Raw genomic sequence first — 7,746 nt, forward strand, 5'->3', positions numbered from 1 at the left:
GGAAGGAAGGAAGGAAGGAAGGAAGGAAGGAAGGAAGGAAGGAAGGAAGGAAGGAAGGAATGAAGGAAGGAAGGAAGGAAGGGACAGTCTTGCTATCCTGTCCATTGCAAATGCTAAATGGAATGGTCCTTCTAAAATTTCTTAATCACCTTCCATCTCTGTAATATTTTTCCCACAAAAAGTAAATGAATATAGAAATAGTAACCCTCCATGTTCTCAGTAAATGAGGGAACTGCTCATTAGTTCTATTTAGTCCCCAGAAATGGAAGCCACCTCCCGTTTGTAGAGTGCCATGATGTTCCAGGTGCTTTGCGTTTCTCTCGTTAATTCTCACACAAACTTCATGGAGGGGGCAGCATAAGAACAGCTAATGCTTATAGAATGTTGGCTCTGTACTAAACGGTTTCACCAAATATCTAATTCTCATAACCAGACTGTGGATCATTATCATGTAAGGAACTGAGACTCAGAGACATGAGGTCATTTGCTTGAAGACACATAATGAATGGCAGCATTGAGATCCAACCCAAATCTGTCTGACCCCAAAGCCTACATACTTCTTCCTCTTCCGGGTTATGTTACCTCCTGATAAACAGTGAAATTGGGAAGCACTTTACTGTGAATACATTCGGCTCCCCAAATGGGGTCATCAATCACTTTGTAGTTCTTGAGATCTACAGGGCGAGTGACCAGGTGTTCCCAAGAGAACTTGTCCCTGTAAAGTGAATGTTAGTACTGGTCATGCCCCATGGCTCTCAAACTTTGGTGCACATTAGAATCAAAGAAATTGTGGCTGGGTGCGGTGGTTCACGCCTGTAATCCCAGCACTTCAGGAGACCGAGGTGGACACAGGAGTTCGAAATCAGCCTGGTCAATATAGTGAAACCCTGTCTCTACTAAAAATACAAAAACTAGCCAGGTGTGGTGGCAGGCACCTGTAATCTCATCTACTCGGAGGCCGAGGCAGGAGAATCTCTTGGAGGCGAAGGTTGCAGTGAGCTGAGATCGCGCCACTGCACTCCAGCCTGGTCGGCAGAGTGAGACTCTGTCTCAAAAAAAAACCCAGAAATTGTTTAAGATTTGTGGGCCCTACCTCTAGCTTCCTAATCAATAATAACAGCCAACCAGTACTTCTTTTTCTTTTCAAATGATCTATAAATTTACTGATTTATAATTTCATAGATTCAGACTATGACATTTCCAGTCTTAGTTTATTTTGTGAGTAACCATTGTCATCAGATGTCTTCTATTAAAAACTTGCAATCTGGTGTGATGAATGAGATCTTTATGGATATACAAATGCTGCAGGAAGGCATAGACTTATATTGAGATACAGTAGACGTAGTGTCTAATATAGCATAGAACATAAGATAAATCATGTAATCTGGAAAATGGGGATGTTACGTAAATACAAATTACTGAAGAGCAGAGAGTGTTAACTATGAACTAAAGAAATTTCATGGCCTCTCATCTTTTTCTTTCATTTCTTAGCTTCAGATGGCTTCTAATTTACATGCCTCTAATTTACATCCCTCTCCTCTCCTCCCGTCTTCCCTGCCCTGCCCTGCCCTTCCTTATTTCCTTCTTTCCAGAATAGTATTACAAACGGCGTGTGCCTTTTCAGGTTTTCTAAAAAAGCATTTAGACTTAAAACTATTGAAATACCATAAAGTGTTCCGTCAAGATTTCCTGAGGTTAGGATATAATCTCAGGTGAACAGAGTATTGAATGAACGGAGCTTATAATATTAACCTCTGTTCACCCGCCTTTATGAGGAAGAGGAGCATATTTTGTTTTCCCAAAGCAATAATGTATTAGTGTCAGAATTCCTTTTTATTGTGTTCATATCAATGTAGTTAGTGTTTCAAATCTACACGTAAAAAACTTGTCTTTTAGCTTTATTTATTTATTTATTTATTTATTTACTTACTTTTGAGACAGAACCTCACTCTGTCTCCCAGGCTGGAGTTCAGCGGCGCGATCTCGGCTCACTGCAACCTCTGCCCCCCAGGTTCAAGCAATTCTCCTGCCTCAGCCTCCAGAGTAGCTGGACTAATTTTTGTATTTTTAGTAGAGACTAGATTTCACCATGTTGTCTAGGCTGGTCACTAACTCATGACCTTAGCTGATCTGCCCACCTCAGCCTCCCAAAGTGCTGGGAATACAGCTGTGAGCCACGGCACCTGGCCTTAACTTTTAAGTATATTTTCTTAAACATAGTCATTAAGCCCTTAAAATTGTACATCACGTGGCTTGAAATCAGATTTACCATCCTGCAATGACTTCAACATTAGAAGATTTTTGTCCTCACAGTCGGCAGTCTGTCACCATTTCCAGAGGTTTCCCACGTGCTAGTGCCTCATTGATACTACACTTCACTGGGAAGGGAACCAGGAAAAGTAAAAACAACAATAATGATAATATTAGGACAATTTGTCATGTGAGGTCACAGCAAAGAATTAGAAGAACTAGGAAATGTTCTTCTACATTTTTATTAATACTTTAGGTCGGGGCGTGGTGGTTCATGCCTGTAATTCCAGCACTTTGGGAGGCCGAGGCAAATGGATCACTTGAGGCCAGGAGTTCAAGACTAGCCTGGCCAATTATGGTGAAACCTGATCTCTACTAAAAACACAAAAATTAGCCAGACGTGGTGGCGCATGCCTGTAATCTCAGCTGCTTGGGAGGCTGAGGCAGGATAATTGCGTGAACTTGGGAGGGGGAGGTTGCAGTGATCTGAGATCATGCCACTGTACTTCAGCCTGGGTGATTTTTTTGAGACTCCGTCTCAAAAAAAAAAAATAACTGTATTAATACTTTAATATATAAAATCCACCATAACCCCATATTTAGTAGTGCCTACTGATAAACAGGCCCCTGGAAAATAAATAGGTAGCCCCTGACCCCAAATAAGGTAGTACTGCTTTGAAAAAGGTATTGGTTTTGTTTCTGAATAGCGTCTGTTCCAAGATGTATAAAACTATGGCTCCAGCATATGCTGTAGCTGCAGGGAAAAAAGTTGGGGTGGATTTAATGCTACGTCTGTGACCAGTTAGTTATAGCAACCTACAGGTATTTGGTGGTTTCAACAAAAGTTCTAATACACATTCCAGGCATCCAGAACTATATGGAAGACTGTAAAAAGATGCGGACAAATAATTCATACATCCACTAATTTGAGAAAACTAAAAAGTGCACGTAGTTCCCTGCTGACTTGAAAGTAGTGCTCAATTTATTCTTTTACAAGGAAGTTGCTGTGGGTACCCACGTAAGGATGGAGCCTCTAGGGATGGCAAGTGCAGATGACACAGGACATCCTGCTGGATCTTATCAGCGCCGACTGGGAAAAATGCATTAAATTAGCAGGGCAGGGAGGGAGGGGGTCGGGGAAAGGAAACATTGCAACAGTTACCAGGGCCTCAGAGACACTGACCAATTGTTCCAGCTAGATAAGACACTGGCTTTGGACTTTCACAGTTATTTTTCAACTGTGGCTGATAAGCTGACTTTCATTTGATTTATTTTCTTTTCTCGGACTTATATTTCATGTTTACGGGTGGCCTTCCTACAAACCACTAATTATCCTCTGTAGTCGCTCTTATTTGCACGGTTTGATTGATTTGCTTTAGAAGTTTTGATTTTTGTGGGATTAAACAAAACACACAAATAGCATGCCATCTGCTTGATATATATGTCATTCAGGTCCATAAGAGGCTAACCAATGAGTTTTGGGATGGTTAGCTGGGTTTAAGTTAGAACACAGAAAAAGCAAAAATAAAACTCCCAACAGATTTAAAACAAATTGACAAAGAATTCAAGAGAGCCTAGACATTTTCTAACATTTTCTGGCCATTTTCTTTTTCTTCAGACAGGGTCTCACTCTGTTGCCCAGGTTGGAGTGCATTGGTGCAATCACAGCTCACTGTAACCTTGACGTCCCAGGCTCAAGCGATCCTCCTTCCTTGGCCTCTTGAGTAGCTGAGACTACAGGTGCCTGCCACCACGCCTATAGGCACATCTAAATATGGGGTTGTGGTGGATTTTATATATTAAAGAATTAATACAGTGTTTTTTGGGGGGTTTTCTAGTTGTTGTTTATTTGAGATGGAGTCTCGCTCTGTTGCCCAGGCTGGAGTGCAGTGGTATGATCTCGGCTCATAGCAACCTCTGACTCCCGGGTTGAAGCCATTCTCCTGCCTCAGAATTAGCAGTGGTTAATATTTTTTTTTTTTTTTTGTAAATTTTCTGTAGAGATGGGGGTTTTGCTATGTTGCCCAGACTGGTCTCGAACTCCTGGGCTCAAGAAATCCTCCTGCTTCATCCTCCCAAAGTGTTGGGATTACACGTATGAGCCACTGCGCCTGGCTGTTCTGGTCATTTTGCCTCATTCCTTTGGTCACCCCCAGTTCTCAGTTAATGCTTTGGCCCCCACTCCTATGGTGAAGAGTCCCCAGTCAGGATTTCCACAATGTGAGCTGAAGGGACCATTTCCACTTCAGAGGTATTCAAAAATTCTATTCAACAGACATGTTTCATCTACCTGTCCAAAGGTATGGTGCTAGGCTGTGGTCAATGGAGAAGTTGATTTGTGCCTGGGTCATAGTTTATAAAGGTGACTAAGTGATATCTGAGAGGCCAATGTTATTGAAAGCAAAGATTAAAGTTACTCACAGTTGACCTATAAACAAGAGGCATCTCAGGCCATGCAAAGCCTAGGATAAGCACCAGTACTGGTCAGGAGGCAGAAAGGAGTGAGAAGGCCTTGGCCACAGCCATTACTGGGATTTTCACAGGAAAGGCAAGGAGAGACAAGGGAAAGAGCCTAGAAATGGCCAGTTGGAATAATTCCAGTGGCTTTGGGACACAGTTATCCCTAGTTGTCTGGGACCTGGCCCTGGGTTGATTCAGGGCTGGGAAAATATTGGCTTGCGTTGAAGAGTCAGATAAGGAGGTGGTTGAGAGAGCAGGCTCTGGATCACAGGGGAGGTGTGAGTAACCTTGGCTGTTAGTTTGGTCCTGTGATTAATGAAGGCCAAATAAACAAACTAAGTCTAAACTAAGAAAACACAGTTAGGGCAGGGATGAACAGTGTCTTCTAACAGGTATTCGGAATCCAGTAGCTGAACCGAGTATCATGTAAGCAAATCCAAGATACAGCCTGATAAATGCAGTACTGCACCAGCAGCTTCAATGTGTGATGGGAGTTTGAGGGAGGCAGGTGACTAATGAAATGGAAAGTTTTCTTTCATGGGAGATTTACATTCTTTCTTTTTTCGAGACAGAGTTTTGCTCTTTCACCCAGGCTGGAGTGAAGTGGCACAGTCTTGGCTCACTGCAACCTCCGCTTCCTGGTTTCAAGAGATTCTCCTGCCTCAGTCTCCCAAGTAGCTGGGATTATAGACACCCGCCACCATGCCCAGCTAATGTTTTGTATTTTTAGTAGAGATGGGGTTTTGCCATGTTGGCCAGGCTGGTCTCGAACTCCTGACCTCAAGTGATCCACCTGCCTCGGCCTCCCAAAGTGCTAGGATTACAGGCCTGAGCCATCATGCCCAGCCGTACATCCTCTTTTACACTTAACTAGAAGAACCACCATCATGCACTGCATAATACTTCAGCCAACCATGGACCACATCTACGGTGGTGGTCTCATAAGATTATAATATTGTATTTTTACTGTACATTCTCTATGTTCAGGTACACAAATAACACTGTGTTACAATTGCCTGCAGTATTGAGTAGAGTCACTTGCTGCATGGTTTGCAGCCTAGGAGCAATAGGCTATAGCATGTAGCCTAGGTATGTAGTAGGCTACACCACCTAGGTTTGTGTAAGTGCACTCTAGGATGTTTGCACAACAATAAAATCACCTACCACCACAATTCTCAGAATGTGTTCTCATCGTTAAGTGTGCATGACTGTACTTCAAAACCATACAACCCTGCTAATAAGTGCTACCCTTTTGTACATGGAAGGTTGTAAGTCAAGGCCTAGCGCAGTACCTGGTACATAAGAAACGTTAAAACAAAGGTAGTTCTCAGTCAGTCGCGGTGGCTCAGGTCTGTAATCCCAGCACTTTGGGAAGCCAAAGTGGGAGGATCACCTGAGGTCAGGAGTTCGAGACCAGCCTGGCCAATATGGTGAAGCCCTATCTCTACTAAAAATACAAAAAATTAGCTGGGTGTGGTGGCACACGCCTCTAAACCCACCTACTAGGGAGGCTGAGGCAGGAGGATCGCATGATCCTGGGAAGTGGAGGTTGCAGTGAGCCAAGATTGTGCCACTGCACTCCAGCCTGGGCAACAGAGCAAGACCTTGTTTCAAAAAAAAAAAAAAAAAAAAAAAGTAGTTCTCATCTCTTCCTCCCACCTTGATGTCATTTTTGTATTGCTAGACATCCCTGACTTAATAAAAGCATGATACACCATTCTCTCCCCAAATGGAAGCATTCTTTTCACAATTAATGTAGTTCATAGTTATTTGCATAGTTCTTTTTTTTTTTTTTTTTTTGAGACAGAGTCTTGCTGTTTTGCCCAGGTTGGAGTGCAGTGGCATGATCATGCCTCACTGCAGCCTTGAACTCTTAGGCCTAAGCAATCCTCCCACCTCAGCCTCCTGAGTAACTGGAACCATAAGCGTGTACCACTATACCTGGCTATTTTTATTTTTTAGTTTTTTGGAAACAGGGTCTCACTCCGTTGCCCAGGCTGGAGTGCAGTGATGCCGTCTTGGCTCACTGCAACCTCTGCCCCCTGGGTTCAAGTAGTTCTTGTGCCTCAACCTCCTGAGTAGCTGGGACTACAAGCATGTATTTTTTAGTAGAGAAGGGATTTCACCATGTTGGCCAGGCTGGTCTCGGACTCCTGACCACAAGTGATCTGCCTGCCTCGGTCTCTCAAAGTGCTGCGATTACAGGTGTGAGCCACGGAGCTCGGCCTATTTCCCATTTTAAAAACAAAAAGTCATATGGGGTTAAAAAATGCTTGGGTTAATTTTGATTCATTCTTGATTAGCTGGTGTGGAATGGTGGGAATGGCAGCCCAGGGGGTGCCCACGTCTGGACCACTCCGGTGCTGGCCACACCCCTGTCTGCTTGAAGTCACATTGGCATCCCCCCGGTACCAGCGGGATCCCTGACAGCCATTGCCATTCCTTGGAGGGCACAATGAAATCACCGAACAACACAATTCTCAGAACGTATTCTCATCATTAAGTGATGCATGATTGTGCTTCAAAACCATACAACCCTGCTAATAAGTGCTACCCTTTTGTACATGGACGGACATGAGTCAAGGCCCAATCGAGGGGTTTCCTTATGAATTTGGCAAAAAATTTTATAAACTGCAGGCAGGGGGAAGGTTGGAATGTCTGTCTACCACTAGCAAATAGCAGCTCTTTGCTACGGTGAGCATGACAGAGAAGTTGTTTTCCATTATTATGTGGCTTTATGTGAGAACAAGCTGACATGAGGAGAGTAATCAATTAGAAATGATTTTTCTCGCTGGGCGCGGTGGCTCAAGCCTGTAATCCCAGCACTTTGGGAGGCCGAGACGGGCGGATCACCAGGTCAGGAGATCGAGACCATCCTGGCTAACCCGGTGAAACCCCGTCTGTACTAAAAAATACAAAAAACTAGCTGGGCGAGGTGGCGGGCACCTGTAGTCCCAGCTACTCGGGAGGCTGAGGCAGGAGAATGGCCTAAACCCGGGAGCCGGATCTCAGCTCACTGCAAGCTCCGCCTCCCGG

General features: G+C 43.9%; 1 protein-coding gene across 2 annotated transcripts in view; it reads left to right on the plus strand.

Annotated features, from left to right (window-relative positions):
- Positions 1-7,746, plus strand: part of JCAD (junctional cadherin 5 associated) — a 104,021-nt gene that overhangs the window by 42,556 nt on the left and 53,719 nt on the right. Inside the window, exon 2 of one of the 2 annotated variants that reach the window (XM_023218102.2) lies at positions 3,869-3,990. The exons of the other annotated variant lie outside the window; for it this stretch is intronic. The gene's annotated coding sequence lies outside the window, so the exon portion shown is untranslated. The remainder of the gene's footprint in view (positions 1-3,868; positions 3,991-7,746) is intronic. 2 annotated transcript variants of the gene reach the window in all.

Source organism: Piliocolobus tephrosceles, chromosome 9, assembly GCF_002776525.5.
Source record: "Piliocolobus tephrosceles isolate RC106 chromosome 9, ASM277652v3, whole genome shotgun sequence".
Taxonomy (NCBI): domain Eukaryota; kingdom Metazoa; phylum Chordata; class Mammalia; order Primates; family Cercopithecidae; genus Piliocolobus; species Piliocolobus tephrosceles.